This window comes from Ochotona curzoniae, unplaced genomic scaffold (genome assembly GCF_017591425.1).
Source record: "Ochotona curzoniae isolate NIBS_2020 unplaced genomic scaffold, NIBS_Ocur_1.0 contig_883, whole genome shotgun sequence".
In the NCBI taxonomy this organism is placed as follows: domain Eukaryota; kingdom Metazoa; phylum Chordata; class Mammalia; order Lagomorpha; family Ochotonidae; genus Ochotona; species Ochotona curzoniae.
Genome location: NW_024466599.1, coordinates 11,243,120 through 11,264,653, shown reverse-complemented (window position 1 = coordinate 11,264,653; position 21,534 = coordinate 11,243,120).

Sequence of the window (21,534 nt, the reverse complement as noted above, 5' to 3'; positions counted from 1 at the left end):
ACGGGGGAAATGATGGCCAGCTCATCTAGGCCAGCAAAGAATGCTGAGTGTCTCATCAGAGGATGGAAAGCAAAACGGGTTGGACAGTTGTTCTGACCAAGCTTTGCACCATGTTCCTAAGTCTGTGGATGTAAAGGGTGGACTTTGTCAATCAATAGACCTTGGAACGATTTTTCTCAACTCTGGAGCATCAAAACCCACCACTTCTCAGGGATATCAAAACCACTCAAGGTAACACCCTTGGAACACTCTTCCCCACATTGTGGTCAAATGATCATCCCCCATCCCCAGGTGCTAATATACTTTGACAGTAAAGCGCAGTGCCCTCACTCCTGTAGACACAGGAGAAAAAAAATGAAATATTCGTCCCACTTTCCTCCACACCTGACCTTCCCCACCTTAATCAGAGGCCCACGAGGGCCTGCATCCCTCTCAAACATCTACACAATCTTAAACACAAAATTAAAGCTTGAAAGAATTCTGGTTTTGCCAGCTGCGAAGAGGCTGATTGTACCAAAGTAGCATGGCTGTACTCACTACTAAATTGCGTACTTAGAAATGTGAAGACAGGAAATTTTATGTTATCTGTATTTTCCTGTAGTTGGACTTGTTACTTTAATTTTTAAAAGCATGGTTGGGAATATACAGAAGACGTAATTGTGTTAACGTGCACTTAATACGGAGACAGCACAGGTAAAGAGAGGAACAGCAAGGCTAGTGTTGGTGTTCAGGGGATCGGGCAGCAGATGCACAGCCTGAGGATGACAGGGGGAAGTCTCCACCTGCTGTGCCTCCGCATTGAGCTGCACAGCAGAGGTGGCACCACAGAGATGTTTCTGGACCTATGAAGTGTTGATTGGCAGGTGCACATTCTGCAAGGATTGTAACTCAGGCCACAGGACTGGTGAGTCCATGAGCCTAGCAAACAGTAGCGTGATTACTATAGTTCCTTAATCTCATGGAGTTACTGGGGCTGCCTTCTTATCGGCATGTGACCAGAGAATGACTCTTGTTGTGACCAACTTCAGACACTTCCACGGTTCTGGAGGCTGACCACCAAGATTAAGGAGAGATTCAGCTCCTCTTTGCAGACATCTGTCTTCTCATTGGTTTCTCTAACAGTATTGACAGAGAAAGCTCTCTGATCTTTCTTTTTATACAAATATTGACCCCTTCATGAGGAATCCAGTGTCATGGACTAATCTGATCCTAATTACTTTTCAACAGTCTCATTTCCAATATTCATCACACTGGGGGCTCATTGTCTAACATGTATGTTCTGACAGGACATAGACACCCAGTGCATAAAAGTACTCATGAGTTTAATCTATAAAGTGGCAAAAACTGGTGGTACGTTGTGCCCCACAGGTAAACCACCAGCTGGGATTGTTACATCCCATATCAGAGTGCCAGGCTTGGAGTCTGGGCTCTTCTGATTCCAGCCCCCTACTAACGCAAAACCCAAGAGAGCAGGAGCTGCACTGTTCACACTAGTCCACTATTCCACAAGTCCACTGCCAGGTGATCCAACTGGCTGAGTCCTGGCCACCCAGTGGAGAAACCTGGATCAAATTCCAATCTCCTAGGTTGGCACCTACACACTGTGGACTCATAGGAATAAATCAGCACATAGTATCCCCACCCCCTCGTGCTTCTGAAATAATGTCTAAGTTGCAAAAACTATCTGTCATCAATAAAATTCTGATTATTTCCAAGATCCAATACTTCACTGGAACATTTTCAGTTCTTTACCATGCCATATGTTTTTAAGAGAGGAAAAAGCTGTTTTTAAAGAACTGGGTGATTAATATGAATCCAAAACCCCAGGAGCATGAGACAATCAGGGAATGCACCAGAGAGAGGAGATCTCAAACCTGAGCCGCTGACTGGTTCTGTCCTCACAAGGATGAGTGTTCACTCTGCCTTGGATATGTGACTCTTCCTTAAGTTTCCTAATGGACCTTCTATTGTTTAAGTCAGCCAGAGGCCAGCTTTGTCGTTTGCAACTGAGAGTCTTAAAGAACACAGGGAGTTTTTCCATTCAAGTTCATTAAGACTACTAAACCCAAGGATGTTAGCAGAACCAGGAAGGAGTAAATTATAAAGAAAGAGCTATTTGTCCTAAGAAGTGCAAATTCTTCCTTTTCTTTGAGATGTTATGTGCCATTACAATATCCATTTGCAAGTCTCCATGTTTCTTCCATCTGCAGAATTCTAGCTCATCTCCAAGAATCCTTCCAATTCTGACAGCCCATGATATTTTGCAGCTCAGAATGAGCCAACAGACATATTTGTTTAAAGTTGCTCCACCGACCGTTCCACCCGTAGTCTGCGAGACTGACAAGCTCTGTGCCAGCCCCAAGATCCAGTGAGCAATGAGTCGGTCCAGACACTTCCATTTATTTGTAAACCAGAATGTCTGGCTTTCCTTGAGGCATGCTTCTGCCACTTGTAGTGTATAATAAAGACATAAATCTAACTGCAAGGACCTTAAAGAGCAAAGTAGAACTTTAACAGGCTTTTGAAGGAACTTAAAGACAAATTATCCCCATAGGACACATAGCAAGACTTCTCTAAATTCTAAGCACACAGCTGTTCTTTCAGATTTCATAACACAACGCAGCCATCCAACCTCTCAGTCTCCACCTGGATCCCTTACTGTCTCCCCTTCCACCCTTCTCTTCTGTATGCCATGCATCCTCCTAGGCCTTACCTGTGATTACGATTTTGCTCAGCATTCTGAGTCCCATTAGCTATCTACCTGCTGATTTTCTTGCAAGGTGAAGCTTCCTAATTCTGATGAATAGATTACATATCCATTCAACAAACGCTTACTAAGACCCCTCCATATAACTTGGAGAAACGAGGTAGCACAGGAAAAATATGAGATCAATTTCACAGTCATATTCCAGCTCTAGTTCATATTTCAGTTATAAAGTTTAATGAAGGATGGACATGTGGCCTAGCACTTGAGCTTGAGCTGCTTAAGTTAAAACCCTTTGTCAACGCCCCTCACCTCATAGAATAAAGATCAGAACCCTTGATGAAAACACAGGTGCTGTAGCACCTTCTGGGCTCCCAGCCTCACTTACGCCCTACTGCTCCCTGTGTCAGTCATTCCAGCCCCTCCTCCGTCCCTCCAGTGCACTGGATTTCTCACTGCAGGATATTCAAACATGCTGTTCCCTCTACTGCAAACAGTCTCATCCTCTACTCCTTAACCAGGTAACTCAATATTCTTCTATCCATCTTTGTTTGAATCTCAGTTCCTATGGGAAGAATTCTTATTCCATTTTCTCAGTCGCAAATCAACTGTTGCATTTATTTTTACAGTTTTTCCCAACTTAATTAAAGCTCATGAGAGCAAGAGCTTGGATTTTATTGGGTTACTTACTTTGATTTTGCCACCAACTAACATGATGCCTGAGGGCAGTGGAAACAAGGATGTGAGGGAGTAAGGGAGGCCCAAACAAGGGTGAGACCTGGGGTATGATTTCCAGGCCTCTGATAGAGGGGCAGGTGAGCTGTAACTGACACCCCCTGGAAATACACTACAGCAGACAATGTGTGGGGTACGCCATGGGATGTTGTGTTATTGGTGTTCCCCTGCTTTCCTTGTCCATCTGAAGCTCTGGTGATGAGCAAAAGTTGAAATATAAATGCTTGTCACGACCATGCTAACAAATGCATTTGTACCCAAAGCAGTGTATATAAAAGAAAGAGGAGCAGCAGGCAGAAGGAAGCATGTGCAGAACCCACATTCCACTCCTGCGTAAAGAGTGAATGACACAGAAAGAGAACGTAGAGAAGATCACAAAGATGCAGAGGTGAGGACCAACACAAGAGAAAGCAGTGTTGCTGTCCAAGGTGGCTGAGTGGCCTTCGACAGTCCTGACAGGATGTCGACCTCAGCAATGTCCATTAGCAAGTGGGTGGACATGAAGGGAAGGTAGGCATTGCAGAAGATTCTTCAGAAGTTTGGATTAGGGAAGGAAAAGAAAGATCATAAAAGAAAGAGAGGTGGGTGTGGTAATGCTTTGATAATTTTTTTCCATTTCATTCTGTTCCATGGGCTCTGGGATTTCCCTTGCCCCTCCCCTAATCCATTCTTTCCTCCACATAGATTTTCCCATATTATCACAACACTATAATTCTTCATAATCAAGTATAAGTCCATCATTGCAGTATTGGACAATGGCAGAGTCCAGCATCCTATTGTCAAGATACATTCAACAGTTTCATTGGGAGTCCATCTTTGATCTGGAAGTAGAGATGCATACTGCATTGTATCCCCACATCTGGATTTGACTGATAGTCTCTATTACCCAGTTACTATAGATCCCTTTAAATGAAAAGCCACAAAACAAAATCAACAACAGAAAGAAAAAAATGAAGTTAACAACACCATGAAGTTAAATAACATGCTGCTAAATGACTAATGTGTCACTGAAGAAATGAAAATCAAGAACCTTCTTGAAGAAAATAATGCTATTGTATGAACAATGACTTAGTGAAGAATTTAATGAGAGAAAAAACTATTTTGAAGAACTGAAAATAAAGATCAAACAAAAATCCATGAGAAATTCCACTGATCTTTGTTGCTGAGATTTGTCTCCTGTAGGTAAAAGACAGATGGGTTTTATTTTTCAATCCAGTCTACTAATCTGTTTTATTGATGCATTTAACCTATTTACATTGAGGGTTAATATGAATACGTGGCGTTTTCGTCCTGTCCTCTTAGCAATGGGTTATTAAATGATTTAGTCTTCTGTTGTTATTTTACTGAGATGTTCTTCACATTTGCCTTTGGTTTTAGTAGGTGCTATTCCTTTTCTCTGTCAAGAGAACATCTTTAAGTAATATTTGTGGGCAGGTCCGGAAGAAGTGTATTCTTTAAGCTTTTCTTTACTGTGGAAGAATTTTATTTCCTTTTCAGAGACAAAGAAAAGCTTTATTTGGGAATGTTATTCTCTCTGGCAACTTTTCCTTTTAGAATCTGCAGTAGATCGCTCCATTCTTTTCTGGCCTGTAGTTTCCTGTGAGAAGTCAGCTGTGGTTCTAATTGCTGATCTTCTATAAGTCAACTGATTTTTTTCACATGCACATTTAAGGTCTTGTCCTTAGGTTTGTCTGAAGAGAACCTGATTATTGTGTGTTGTGGTGAAGACTGCTTTTGGTCAACCCTGTTGGGAGTTCTGTGTCCCTCCTGTATTGTGCTTCCCAGTTCTTTCTCCAGATTTGGGAAGTCCTTTATTATTTTGTTAAATACTCCTTTAATTCAACCTCCCCTTTCTGTGCCTTCTGGAACTCCCATAACTCTGTTATATTTGGCCTTTTAAGTATATCACTTAGTTCTTGAATAATTAGTTTGACTCATTTCCTCTTCCAGCCATTTGATTGTTTCCCCATTGTGACTAAAAATATCTTCCAATTCTGAGATTCTTTTTTCTGCCTCATTCATTCTATTACTGATATTATCCACTGAATTTTTTAATTTGTTCTATTGCGTCCTCGATTCCAAATAATTCGGCTTGATTTTGTTTCAGTGTTGCTATTTCCTGTGTGAAATACTCCTTAAATTCTTGTATGTGCTTCTTGTTGATAAGAAGCTTTATACCAAGTTTTTTTTTTTTTTACATTCTTTATCCCCAATTTCCTTGATGTATTCCTCAGTTAACTCTGAGATTGGCAAAGGCTTTTGCTCCTTTGCAGAGGAGTCCTCAGTAACATTCATTGTGCTTCTGTTTCTTCTTTTGCTCTTTTTCATCGTACTTCTGGTTAGCAGATTCTTCTAATTAGGACTGTTTTTTAAGCTGTTCCACCTACAGGTCTACAGTTCAATTTTACTGATTGCATTTGGTACCCGATTCTTTGTTTGCAGTCACTTGTGCCACTCCCTCCTTCTAGTTTCAATCTGGATTCTTCTGTTAGGCTTCTACCATTGGCTCGGTAGCCCCAGCTCCTGGCTAACCACTTTCCACCTCCTGTGATCCCATGCTATGGATGTACCATTGTCTGTACAAACTTTCTCACACTTCAGTTTGAGTAGTTCCCAGGATTAGAGACATACCAGGTATCCTATAAAACCAGGTTATTGATGGTGCTCATCTTCTGGAACCTGCTGGCCATTAGGTCTGAGGGATCCCATATCTATTTTGACCCATTGGATGCTAAAGTAGGTATTACATTCCCTGTGGGACCAGTGCAATGCACTGAGCTGGAAGTGAGTTCACTCACAGATCAGCACATGAGCAGCTCACTATTGTCTGTCCAGTCTCACAGTTTTTGCCATACTGTACAAAATAGGACTTGATGTACTATCGGTAGAGTCCTGGAACTGCCGACTGTGAGGTCCAGGGGCTACCTGGACCTCTTTGGGGTGGAAACTACAGCATGCCATGTCAGTAAAATGCACTGAGCCAGAAATGAATTTGTTTCCTGCTTGGTGCATGTGCAGTCCTGCCCCACAGCCTTTGCCTCCTTACAAAATTGGCACCCAGTCTGGCTCTGGTGGGGTTCTGGACTGTGAAATCCAACCTGTTCCCACATCACCTTTTTGGGGTCTGCTGCTCTGTTTCTGCTCCTGGTCAAATTCAATAAATCAACAAGATGGGAAGTTCTTTACCTGGGTTCATCTCCTGGGTTTCTAGTAAACTCCCCTTCCCACCTGGCTACTGGTGGAGCTCCAGCCACCAATGGAGCTGAGATTGCCACTCACTGACTGCCACTGGGGTATCTGGTTACTGTAACACCCATGTTTTAAGAATTTCTACAGGCTGAGTTGGAATGAATCAGTAAGGCAAAGAAGAGGTATCATGACAGACAAGAGATGGCAGGTGAGGGAGAGGCCTGAAGGGAAGCAGAAAGACTGGCATCAAAAGACAAGCCATTGTTATTCCCCATGCCTACCTGGCACAGTGGCTGGTAATTAATCAATACTGAATGAAGAACAAGCAGATAACTAACAGAAGTAGGTGAAGAATCTGTCTTTGAGAAAGACTGTCTTTGCCTTCGCAGTCTGGAAGGAAGACAGCAATGAATACAGGTGTTAATGAGTCACTATGGCTTGGACTAGTGTAGCAGCATGGATTCTGGCTTTAAGTGAACACTTGCCTCATTGTAATTTTTAAATTTCCTACAATAATTATTTGGTTATTTTATGATACAATTCCATAGGCTCTGGAATTACCTCTCTCCCTTCTTTAAATCCCATCCCCCAATGATTTCTTTTTTATTATTAAAATACTATAGTCTTTCACAAACAACCATAAGTCCATCATTCTGCTATTTGTGTATCCTAACATTGCAGACATGGATAATGGCAGAGAGGCCAGCATCCTATTGTCAAGATACATTCAACAGTCTCATTGGGAGTCCATCTGATCTGGAAGTAGAGATGCATAATGCATTGCTTCCTCACAACTGGATATGATAATCTCTGTTACACAGTTACTATACAGCCCCTTACATGAAAATCCATAAGACAATAATAACAATAGAGAGAAAAACAGAAAATTTATAATGCCATGAAGTTAAACAATATGCTGCTTTAAGTGTAAAATGCACACTTAAATAAGAGACTAATAGAATTATGATTCCTTATGAAAAACTACACCATTGTAGTAAAATGGGGAAAATCTGTCAGGGGGTGGGATTTTGGAGGGGGGGGGGAGAAATCACAGTCTATACAAAATTCTTCCACGTAATTCAAAAATTCAAAAAAAAATACATATATAAACTAACAGATAAATCTTATAAATAAATAAATAAATAATATGATGTTGAATGACCAATGTATCCGTTAAAAAAATGAAAAAGAAAATCAAGAACCTTCTTAAAGAAAGTGATGCTATTTATTACCTATGAGTCAGAATTTAATAAGAGAAAAAAATATTTTGAAGAAATGAAAATAAAAACAAAAATATAAACCCCCAAAGATGTATCAAAAAGAGTATTGAAAGGGCCGTTGATTTTGTATTTTTCCTGAAGGTTGCCTTATATTAAAGAGAACACATGATATTTGCCATTTGGGGATTGACTTATTTCACGGAGCACAGTGGTCTCTAGTAGGGACCATTTGTTTGCGAATGGTGGAATCTTATTCTTTTTAATGGCTGAGGAATATTCCATGGAGTAGATGTAACATGGTTTCTTTATCCACTCCTCTTGATGGACATTTGGATTTTTTTCATGTCTTTACTACTGTAGATTGTGCTGCTGTAAATACAGGATTACTGATCCCTTTCTCATATGCAGATTTCATTTCCGTTGGATATATTCCCAGCAGTGGGAAAGGTGGGTCATATGGCAGGACAATTTTTAGTTCTCTTACCAATCTCCACACTGACTTCCACAGTGGCTGTGCTAGCCTGCACTCTCAGCAACAGTGAGGGGATGGTAACTGTTGGCTAGTGTTTTGCTGAGGGTCGTTGAGTATACGTTCATCAGTGATCTCAGTCTGTAGTTCTCTTCTTCAATCTGGCTTTGGCATTAAGGTGATCCTGGCTTCACAGAAACAGTTTGAAAGGATTGCCTTCCTTTCTATCATTCGGAATAGTTTATGGAGAACTAGAGTAAGTTCCTCTTGAAACATTTGGTAGAATTCAGCAGTGATGCCATTTGGTCCAGGGATTATTGTGGTTTGGAGAGATTTAATTACTTGTTGTAGATCGATTTAGGTTATTAATTCCCTCATGATCCAATTTTGGTAAATTGTATGTGTCCAAAAATCTATCCATTTCTTTTAGGTCTTCTGATTTCTTGGCATATAATTGCAGGCAGAAACCATCAAACTATTACAGGAAAACATAGGAACCACTCTCTTAAGCTATAGGAATTAGAAAAGACTTAGAAAAGACACAAAAAGCACAGGCGGTCAAAGCCAAAATGAACAAATAGGACTACATCAAACTAAAAAGCTTCTGTAGGGCAAAGGAGATGATCAACAAAGTGAAGAAGCAACCAACAGAATGGGAGAAAATCCCTGCACACTACACAAGCGATGAACATCCAGGATTTACAAAGAGCTTCAGAAGCCCAGGGACAACAGAACAAACAACCCTGTGAAGATGTGGGCAAAGGAAACGAACAGACATTTTTCAAAAGAACAAATTCAAATGGCTAATGGACATGAAAAAATGCTCAGGCTCCCTAAGCTGTCAGCAAAATACAAATGAAAACCATACTGAGGTTTCACTTAACTCCAGTGAGATTGACCTACATTCATAATTCTACAAACAACATCTGCTGGCATAGATGTGGGAAGAAAGCTACCCTCCTTCACTTGATGGGAGTGTAGGCTACTACAACCACTCCAGTTATGGAGAGTGCAAAGACAACCTCACTGCAATTTTAAGGCAAAGTGTATTGGAGAGGTTGAAGTACTTATCACACAATGACATCAGATGACAACAGAGACCCCCTTTTGCTAGTTTTCCCTGACAATTGTTTCCTTAATCACAATGGTTGTTTTGAATGGATCAGCAGGCTACAGGGACTTCTGGCCTTCAAAGTCAGGAAGACTCAGGTTCTTAACATGTTTAAAACCTAGTACTTAGTAGATATGGGGGGAAATCGTCACCTAATCTCTGTGTATCTAAATTTATTCACCAGAAAGTAGTGGTGGGGCCTGGGATGGTAGTCTAGTGGCTAAAGTCCTTGCTGTGCATGTGCCACGCTCCATTTTGGGTGCCGGTTCACACTGCAGGTACTCACTGCTCATGCCCTGGGAAAGCAGTGGAGAACAGCCCAAAGCCTTGGGACCCTATACCCACGTGGGAGACCCGGAAGAACTCCTGGCTCTGGATCAGCTAAGCTCTAGCTGTTAGGGCTACTTCTAGAGTGAACCAGCAGTTGAAAGATCATTTTGTCTCCTCTTCTCTCTCTCTCTCTCTCTATATATATATATCTCCCTTTCCAATAAAAATAAACAAATCTTTAAAAAGGAAGCAATAGCATCTCACTTCTGTTTAAAAAAGGAAGAAAGAGGGCCCAGCATGGTGACCTAGCACCTAGATCCTCACCTTGAATCAACCGGGATCTCATATGGGCACCAGTTCTAATGCTGGCGGCTCTGCTTCCCATCCAGCTCCCTGCTTGTGGCCTGGGAAAGCAGTGGAGGACAGCCCAAAGCCTTGGGACCCTGCACCTGCGTGGGAGACCCAGAAGAAGCTCCTAGCTCCTGGCTTTGGATCAGCTCAGCTCCAGTCATGGTGGTCACTTGGGGAGAGAATTGTCAGATGAAAGATATTCCAGTCTCTCCTCTCTGTATATCTGACTTTGTAATAAAAATAAATAAATATTAAGAAATATTAAGAAATATTAAGGAAGGAAGGAAGGAAGGAAGGAAGGAAGAAAGAAAGAAAGAAAGAAAGAAAGAAAGAAAGAAAGAAAGAAAGAAAGAAAGAAAGAAAGAAAGAAAGAAAGAAAAAGAAAGAAGTGGTGGTGATAAAAAAAAACAGTTCTTCACTCACAGGATCCTTTTTGAAAATGAATGTAAAATGTAAAATGTCTATCACCATGTCTGGCACAGAGGTGATCAAAAGTAGATGTGATTGCTGTTACTTGTATATCCATCTCATTGAACATAAATCTGAGAATATTTGTTAAATTAGTTTCCCCTGAATATGTTACCATGGTGTTCCATCAGAAAGTTGACGTCAGCCAGAGAGTTACTGAAATCATCAAATACGCATAACATAGTCCAACACTGGATACACAGTCACAGGAGACATGAAGGACAAGCAAAGAAAACAGGCAGACAAGGCAGTTACTAGTGTACTGCAGGGCCCATGGTTCCAGCAAGTGGCCCTCCTCCCAGACAGCATTTGTTTATACAGGGATTTGAACCCCAGCAGGAGTAAGGAGAGTCCTGGGCCAAAGCCCTGAGAGGCTTCGCACAAGTTTGAAGTATTCCACATGGATGGCAGAGACCATCTTGCATGGTTTTCCCAGACACATCAGCAATAGGTTGGATCAGATGTAGAACACCCAAGTCAAACCAGTGCTGTGATATGGAAAGCTTGCTTTGCAAACAATGCCCCATCTTGTTTGCTTCTGATCAGCACCTCTTCTGCCTCTGCCCTCTCAAGAACTTCTCTAAATCTCTTCCTGCACTCTGGCTTTTGTTCATTTTGTTCCCTTTTACTACTAGTAACCCAGAGTTTGTTTTAAATTTATAAGTTTAACAAAGTCCTTTGGGGGAGCATTCAGGATGTGAACACACAAACTATAATTATCATAATTGTATTACGCTAGATGTACAGGTGTTCTAGATGTACTTATCGCTGTAGGCTACTTTAAATCCCTTCTAAAACAAGTTGGAGCACAAGTAATTAAATCATGCGCATCCTAAATGGATGGGTCCGCACTTTGTCCAATTTGTTTTACATTTGCCACCTGTGTCTTGTTTAATTCATTCTAATCTTCTTGATTCTCTCATCTCTACTCCACAGAGTCCTGATTAAATTTGGTAGCTAGGGTTGGAATATGTTTGGGAAATAATCCCTCTTAACTTCACATACGCCAACCCAAATTATTTGGCAATGAGGAAGCATGTTATTAAATAAGTACATAAATACAGCTTGTTTCTATGGTAACGATAGAATTCATTGAGCATCTGCTATTTGTGAGGTACTATGCCAAGTATTCTTCATACATTCTTTCATGCCACTCTCACAACCAGTGAATGAGGCAGGTTTTGTCATCCACACTTTACTGAAGAGGTAACTGAAGAAGAAAACTTCCTGGAAAGGGGGGATGACATATCTGTGTCTTGGTAGATGAAAAAGAGAGAAATCACTAATTGTTTAAAGAACCTAGTAAGCTGTGATTGCATCACCGATTTTCTTGAATAGGTAGAAAATCCAACTCACCTTCTTAAATCTACATTTGGCCTTAAGAATAAAGACAAGGACAAATGCCTTGCCATTGTTCATTTTGATACCAAAATTCTGATTGATACATTTACAGGGAATAAATGTTCATATCCTGCAGAAAGAGAAAGAAAAAAAAAAACACCACCAGCCATAATACTGGAGTCACTTAACTAATAAACCTGTGTACTCACCTTTCATTCTTCAGCTTTCCCTATAAAAATCACTCTTCATTCATGAAGACGTCAGAGTCCACTCTAGGTCTTAATGGATTTTCTTCCAGGAACTGTTTGATATTTTTAGTTCAAAGTATGCTATCCACACGTTAGACTTACTTAGCTGCATATTCATAATTCCTATCCCCACACTGAAGTTCTAGGGAGGCACTTGTTAATGAAACAACTCTTGCTCACAAAATTAGAAAAGCACAAGAGACTCATGAACTGTGCTGTGGTTTGAACAAGACTTAGCTTCCCCAACTCACACACACATCTAAACCCCAAAGTCTTATGTTAATGATTAATGGATTAAAGCTGGAAACTTGATCCAATTATAGTGTCCGAGCCATAAGCCTTGTTTTTAGGTTATTAAGGTGGCATCCTCAAAAGGTAGTTCTTAACAGAAAGTTGGTTTTACAGAGCCAAGTTCAGCTTAACCTCTCTCTGCCTCCTGGCTAACCCTGTGATCATTCTCACGCAGAGGATCTGCCAATACCAGCCTCCACACTCATCAGATGCTAGCCCAACAGGACTCGCCAATCTTGGGAGAAAAACCTCCAGAACCACAGACCAAAGCAAGCCTTGCTCCTTCATTTGGCATTTGTCTCACGCATTTTAGTTGCAGTAATAAAAAGCTAACTAAACAAACAGCCTTCCATCTGATTCAGCTTTTCAATAACATTTGTAGAGCAATCATCCTTAAAAAACAGTGTCTTCATCCAGAGCAAAGAGCATTGTTCATTGTTCATTGTTCAATATAAAGAATAATGTCTCTTGCATTGTGGCATAGACCTTCAGCCACAATCTATAATGCCAGAAGTGGTTCAATTCCCAGCAACTCTGTTTCTAATCTAGTTTCCTGATAATGTACCAAGGAAAAGAGTGGAAGACCGCCCAGGTAGTTGGACTCTTGCACCCATGTGGGAGATAGACAGATGAAGTTCCTGGCCCCTAACTTTGGCCTGACCCAGACCTGTCCATTGCTGGACAGTGAACCAACAGATGCAAGATTTCCCTCTCTCTAATTCTTTCAAATGAATAAACAACTTTTTTTAAAAAGAAGTCAATGTTTCCTTCTAGGGTAAGATATAGACATCAATAGTACCTGTTTCGAAAGATGTGGGTTCCCTCAGCTCAGGCTTCATGTTCAAGCCCATTTTTTCCTATCACCCTAGAGAAGCAAACTCAAGAGAAGCAAACTCAGGGAACAAGAAGAAATGCTGATCTCCTAGTTACTGTTCTTGTTGTGACTAATGATCTGACCTCTGTCTCTGACCCAGAAATCATGCTATTCTTTGCCAGCACCATGAATCTACAGCACACTAATTTGTTAAACAGATGAATTTTTCCTCATTTGCATTTCACATGGATATAGAGAAAATTTAAGAGCCTGGATAGTTTTGACACAATCATGTTTGGTGATCCTGAACTCTTTCCCTCAATATCCAAAAACAATGATCACGACCGAGGGCCTAAAAACAACAGTATTGTCAAGAAATCCCGAGCATTCAGATCTCAGTATTCCATTTTGGAGGTATTGCTATTAAGTAAATATTAAAAACAGCCTCTTGAACCAGAATGTTTTCAATTAGATTCCTAAATTATCCTAGTCACATGAGTCGAATTAGTATTGAGACAGCACATTGTAGTACTTAACAGCATGAATTCTGAGGTCAAGCTGCCTGAGTTCAATTATGTAGCTCTCTACTTAGTAATTCCATGACTTTGGACAACTCTATAACGCTGTTCTAACTTTCTCAACAGTTAAAGAATAGTAACAGTACCTGACCCCCTTGTGCTGTTGTAGACATTGAATAGTTCGTTTATCTAAAGCACTTAAGATCACTTCAAGCACACATGGAATATCATTGTTGTACAGTTGTCATCCCACAGGAAGTAGTCATTCCCACAGCTTGGAGTTGCTTTAAAAACGTCAGCTTCATTACTTCTGCTGACTGCAGTTTTCCAAGATAGAACAGAGCATTCCACCATGACACACGAAGGATGCTTACTCCAGGACAAACCCATGCTGCTGCACTGGAGAGCTCTTGTGTTCAATAAAGAATGGAAACCCTGGCAAAAAAGTCCATGGACAATGGTCAACATCGCCAGCAAATACCAAACCACCAAACAGTTACTTGGAGCTCATCTTGTTTTTAGATCCCTTCCTGTTTGACACGCTGATGTGGGATTCACAAGGGTCAGCCTATTCTGTAGCAGCTCCAAAATGTTCCCAAGACCCCAGGGTCTCCTGACTTATAACACAAGCATGTGATCATGAAGGAAGATTCACTAAACATATTTCAAGGTTTCCATTCCGATTATGTAATCAAACCTGAGCCAAGAGTATAATATTAGTTAACAAAAAGAGCTGGGAGGGACATAAAATTCACTGAGCAGCTACTATGTGCCGCCCTTAGGGGGAACAGCTCACCCCCCACTGTACAGGTGAAAAAAAAAAAGTGGAAGTTTCAAAGAGGTTAAGAAACCTGAACAAAGTCACATGGTAAGACTAGAGCCAAAGTCTGACCTCAAAGGACGTTTCCCTGCTTGAGAGTCACAGCCCTTGATATGCATTCTGTCAGACCATGTGTTGCCTATGCAGGACAAGTGTAACCTTTTATCATTACATCAGAGCACATATATGTAGTTCACATATAGTAGGACACAACACATAAGGTCTTTCAAATCATTTTGTGGAGCAAATTAAACTGGGTATCAGTCAGAACCTGACAAGAATCAGATTATTATAAATAATCTGGTGCCCAAGGGCAATAACACACATGAAAGCTGCAAGGCCCCTTCACAGCCTTTCCAGCTGCTACACACAATGGACAATTCCCCCAAGTTCCTGGAAGACAACCACCAGGAGTGGCTTGGCCTGCCTCATTCCAACAGGGATAGTGAGAACAGACAATGTGAGAGGTGCTCTATTTAAAAATTCCATTATATATATCATGTAATATCTTAGTTTAAAATGAGTGCAAACTACTAGTGTTAACAATTCCTGCTACAAAATCTGGAAGAATCCATTCCAGGATGTGTCACATATACCTCAGGTCATGGACCCTAACAACCTGTCATGCCCTTTTCTCTCTGTACATGGGGAGGACTGGAGTTACCCTGAGAGGTGGCCTGGGGTAGACACACATTAAAAATCATAGATTAGAGGCATGAGGGGGACACGGTAGAGGAACAGGACTTGAAAGACAAACAATAGTAAAAGCTAAAGCCAGGAGTCGGAAATGAAAGCATGAAAGCACCTGGAAAGAGAGTCGAGGGTTATGGCCATGAAGCCCATCTTGGACTTACAGCTCATCTGGGGGGACTACTAGGTAATCTTGTCAGGCCTAGCGGCAAAGGATTTGTGCAAAGTGAACCCTTCTTGTGTCCATTCTCGACAAAGCCAACACCCCTGAGAGCCTGCAAAGGGATTCTAAGCCCTGGCCTCTGCAGCCTTCCCAGCAGGGGACTAAGATGGTGCCTGCAACGGCTCTGAAAGCTTTCCCCTGCTAGGCAGCAGAGATGAGCATGATGAGTTCTGAGCATGCTGACTGCCCCCAGTCACCACAGTCTCTTCTGCTGCATCTGGAGTTCACTGGGCTTGTCTCAGGGTAGGATGCGGCCAGTGTCAAAGCCATAACACCCTACTCAGTCCATGACTGGAACCGCACGTCCTGGAGTCATTCTCAGCTTTGGAGAGAACTCCTGGTAGCAATAGATTTGCTGACAGAATCGTAAGTCCATCATTAGCTCTTCAGAAACAATGAGGTTATTTCTTGCAATGCTCAGGAATAAATGCATGTGCTGTGCATGCTGACAAACAGCTTTTACGGTTTATAAATACCACAGCACGTGCTTCTCACTCCAATGGGAATAGAACCGCTCTGCCTGCTTGCAGACAAGGCACAATTTCATCAGATAATTGCTATTGGAAAAAGAGCTGTGTGTGCTTCCTACATCTGGCCTTCCAGCACTGTGGAACTCTTCAATAGAGTGTACACTCATGCTGGGAGCTGGCAGGATTTGTTTGGGAAAAAGCTATGCTCAAATACTACACAATGCTTTGGGAACCAAATGTTCTATTCATTGACTTTTTAATTGAGGCAATAAAGTCCATGGCGGACACACATGCAGTAGCTTCTCCACTTTGTGTTCGCCATCTGGGAAAAAGCAGGAGTCTCCCAATAGCTTTTTACTATGAAATGTTCATAGAACATAGTGGAAACCTTTTTACATGATTTCCCTTTCATAATTGAAGTAATGAGGCACAAGCAGGTGCAGCGGCTTCTCCAAGCTCATTCGGCGAGAAAGAGACCTAGAATGCAAACAAAGGGTCTTCTGACTCCAGAGCCACCGCACCTCAGTGACATTTTACACTTTCAAAAAAAATACCCTTACAAATTTTGTTCAGAGTTGCTCTAGTATTGTATGTGAATATGCTATTGTAAATATTTCTTAATGTAACATTAGTATTTGTCTTCTCACACAATAACACTTCACAAGTTGCCTATTTGTGATTCCTTTCATTAATGTGCTGCAATCAGATACTAATTTACTGCAATCAGAAAACACCTGTATCTGCTTGGGTCCCCCAAGTCTTTACGTTACAATCCTGTGGGACACCATGAAGTGCACAGTCTATGTCATGCAGTGTGCCAAGTTCTCCATATAAATGATGAAGATTGGTTTTAATCCTGCATGCAGACAAGAAGACTGAGAGCCAGCAGGCTTAAAGAGAACTTGTTCATGATCACAAAACTAGGATTAAACCTCCAATTTTATACAAAAGTCTATGCCATTATCCATTGTTCTTTCTTCCCAGCCAACAACACATTTACATTAGCATACTCTTAACACTAACATCTCTTAGTGACTGTGTAATCTTGCTCTAGTGGACCTCAGTAACCAACTCAGAGCTCCTAGTCCCTGGAGCCCGTGAATATATACTTTATATACTTTATATCACATAAAGATTTGCAGATGTTATCAACTGGAGATCTCAGGGGAGGGAGATCAAGATAAATTGGCCACCCAGGCCCACAAGGTAATCACAAGAGAACAGATGTGACTCCGAAGAGAAGGAGGCAATGTGACCAGGGAGGCAGAGTAGTGTTGTGGCTACAATCCTATGAATCCCAGCAGCGGTGAGAGGTTAGGCAGGGCAAGGAGCAGATTCTCCTCCCAGAGTCTCTTCTGTTAGCCCTTAATTCTCCTCCCAGAGTCTCTTCTGTTAGACTCCATTCAAACTTCTGACCTCCAGAACTGCAGAAGAATAAAGTTTGATCACTTTAAGTCACCGAGTGTAACTTTGTTACATCAGTCATGGAAAACTAAGCTCTTGGAAGATTAAATCTACTACCTGAATACCTTCCTTATTTGGATGTCAAATTGGATGGAACCGTGAAATATTTTCTTTCTTTTCCTACCTTCAGTGAGGGAGGGGGATGAAGGGGACAAGTGAAATTTGACATCTGGGATTTTATAGAGCAGGATAGAGCTCTGAATAGAAACGAGGTAACTTGAGCAACTAAGACACTGACCGTTCAAGGGGCAGGTGGCATTCAGTTCCACCTCCTTGAGCGTGAAACAAGGACAAATGAACTTGAAGCCGCTGTGAGCAGCATTCAGGCTAAATGTAAACTCTGAGTTGTATTCTCTCACCCTCAAAGGTCTTCAAAAACGGAGAAAATGGAATCTGTCTCAGATAATAGGAAAGCTCCGAGCAGAAATCATTTCAATCGCTTTTTGAGGTTCACTGCATTTGTGTAGCTCTACAGGATATAACCTCTAAACATTCACCTGGAGCAGGTGTTTAGAAAAGCCAAATAACTAGAAATAAATGCTTATGAAATATATCCTAAGACTGCATGTTTCAAAGTTTTAAGTAATTATCATTCACCTTTCAGTTTTATTAACACTGTTACAATTGTGTTTGGAAAAGACTGCACTCTTACAGATACTTAATAAAATATTTGTAGGTTAGCTGATATGAAAAGACTTGCTTCGAAATAGATTGGGGAGGAGTTACAAAACAGATGAAGTAAGTTTCTTATGAGTTGGTAATTGCCGAAGCTAGGCGATGGGCGCTTGGAAGCACATGACACTATTCATGCAACTGCTGTGTGTATTTTAAATTTTTCATGAGGGGAAGGGGGAAGCAGGCATTTGATACAGAGATTAAGACATTGCTTGAGATGCCTGCAAACGATATCGTAATGCCTCGGTTCCAGTACTGGCATTATCTGCTCTCCAACTGGAAAGTAACAGATAATGGCTCCAGTACATGGGTGCCTGCCATCCACAACTGCTTACACAGATGGACATCCAGGTTTCTGGCTTCAGTCTAGCCCAGTTCTGTTATGGTCATTTAGGGAATGAACCAGTGCATAGAATTCATTCTTACTCTCTCTCTCCCTCTCTCTCTCCCCCTCTCTCTCTTTCTCTCTCTCTCTCCCTCCCTCTTTATCTCTTTCTCTCTCTCTTTCCCTCGCTCCCTCCTCCCCTTTTTCTATCTCCTCTCTCTACCTCTCTCCCTCTCCCGCCTTCTCTCCTCCCTCCTCCCCCAGCTCTGTGTGTGTGTGCATGTGTGTGTGTACTTATTTCAAATAAATACACAGAGGAAAGCAGATGGGTTGGGTGGCAAGGAGGTTTGGACTTTATGTAACTGAACAATTTCAGGCAATTCACTCCTCCTCATCTATAAAATGGGGAGGGGGAGGCAGATGACCTCCGGAGGCCCTCAGAGCTAGGATCTGTGCATCTTCTGGCTCTCAGCTTACCCATCCTCTCTCCTGAGTCCTAAAAGGCCCTGGCATTCTTCCTGGGAAGGACAGTAACAGATGTGAGAATGACAAAGGTTACACCACCAGACAATTTTAAAGCAAACCAAAATCATGTATCTACTGATGTTCCAGAGGCCTTTCACCCAACGTAACCCATAGTATCCCAGGGGATTTCACTCCTTGCCATCAGACAAGGGAAAATAAATAAAAGTTTACAAATGTTTTTAATAACCTAAATTTTAAGATGTAAAATTTTTCAGATGCCCAATAGCAAAAAAAAAAAAAAAAAACTCATTGGTTAGGCTTTTTCTCATAGGCGATATAAGAAAAATTAGATAGCAAGTTAAAAATCAGGTTTTCACTGTACAGACTGACGTATAAACAAAGTTAGAGGAGAACTGGCCAGTTTGCAGGAACAAAGCAAATTATAAAAGTGTCAGGTATGGAAAGGACTGCAACAATTGTGCTCTCTTCCTCTGAGAGTTGCAGCCTGGCCGTGGCCACACAGTTAGCGAGCTATGGTGCTGACGCTGAAGCCGCAGGTTCCCCGCTGCCCACTTCTGCCTCCAGCCACTTTGCCAAAGAACTGGAGAAACATCACTTTCTGCTAACACAAGGCAAACCCTTAATAGCAAATTGAGCCAAGAGTGAAACGACTGCTATCCTAGGTCAAAAATGATCAACACTATGGTGCAAAACCCTTTTTTTTCTGTAGGCTGTATACCAATTGCCACAAATCAAGGAGGATATATGATTTGGTCTCTTGGGAACTGTCTTATGTCACTAAACATAATAGTTTCCAGTTGCATCTACCTTGTCATACCCTTTTCTGACAGCCAATCTCTTCAATAACGATAGCCAACCTCTACAAAGTAGAACAGGGCAGGAGCCCCAAGACAACAGCCCACCAAGACCCTCTAGCCAGGGACAATAGCAAATGCTCCCAAAATTCTGAGTTGACTATAAAATCAACACTGTGAGAAAAGCTCAGGCTTGTGTGAAAACGACTAGCAGACTACATACTTCCGGTGAGGGAAAGGGCCAAGACACGAAATCTTTCAGTGCCCACACATCTGAAGCACACAGCGTAGGGAGTGAGATCAGCACATCTAAAGGGGAAGATCCCTTACCCAAACCAAGGTGGTCAGCAAAGCGAGAGAAAGAGAAGCCAGAGGCAGAGAGCAACGGTGTGCTGGGGGAAAACAGCCTCTACCTGCCCAGTGCAGTGAAGCTGGTACCCCTAGCTCAGGAATCACCGCCTCCAGGAAGCCTTCCCTTCTCTCTCTCTCTCTTTCTCTCTCTCTCTCTCTCTCCCCCTTAGCCTTCTGAGAGTGAGGCCAGAGCCTCATTGCTCTGTTCCTAGTGCCCACATTGAACACCTGTCCCTGCAAGTGCTCAGGCCATGCTGAATACAAACAAGAGGAAGCTGAAACCAACTCAAGGGCAGAGGGACTGAGAAGGACAAAATCAGCCAAGCTGAGGTAGGCCGTTGGGTGACAGTGGCCTCTAAAGTCAGAGAAAAGAGCAGCTACTAAAGATTGTAGAACAAATCTAAAGACTGAGGAGAGGAAAAGAAGTCCCAGGGCCAGAACAATGAATTTGAAAACATCATCCAACTTCCTGAAGTAGCCTGGTCTTGTGCAAATGAACCCTACTGCCCAGGACTGATGAACCTGCATGTACATACAGGCCTTACCAGATCTAACTTCGGGCAGAAATCCTCCCCTGCCACTCAATGCCCCAACCCCTTGCTGGCTTCCACGAGAGGGATGCATTTACCCATCACTTCAGCCTTTCCTGAAAGGATGCGGGGATGACCAAGAGGAGACCTGCGTGGAGGTAGAAGAGTGGCAGAAGTGAGGCTGTGGCCTAGATTTGGTCTGAGTGTGTCCACAGGCTTCCACGTGTGGGCAGCTTGGCAGTGTTGTGATGGTTGAACCTGTAAGAGTCTACCTAAGACCTCAGGTCCCTGGGAGCACCATGGCCCTCCAGCCTGATCTCCTGCGCTAAGTTCTCTAGAGCACAAATGCTGCAAAAGCCTAAGACCTGGGCCTCTTCCCAGCTTCCTGTCTTCAGATGTTCTCCTCCCACACCTGCTTCCACCACTGCCATTCACTCCAATGTGGTCAACCAGAGAGAAGCCAATGTCAACACCATGCCCTTGAACCTTCAGAACTGTGAACTAACTTTGTAAAGCTAGCTTGCCTTGACCTTTTCATTATCATGATGCAAAATGAGTACAAGTCAACTTAATAAAGCAGCATTTTGTCACCAAAGACCTAGCGGCATGGTCCCAATTCTAAGAAGAGGTTGTCAGGGAAATGTGACACTGAACAAACTCAGAGGAAAGCCGCCACCACCACCACCACCACTCAGGCCACGCATCACACCATTCCCCAGGAATGAACATGAGAACCAAGTGGGTATGCAATTCCCACAGAATTGCACTGACAGATCCTGCCCTGCAGTGTCCACCAGCCAAGAGACATTTCTAATTTCCTACATGGTTTCTATTTTGTGCCACGCTAGTCAGCCTTGTCCAGAAAGGGCCCTTGGCAGTGGCTCCGGCTTCCAGGACATTCTGGAAGCCTGCCTCTTTAAACAAATGTGTCTGAAATCAGCTTCAGGAAGGGAAGGTACACTACGCATCAGTCCTGC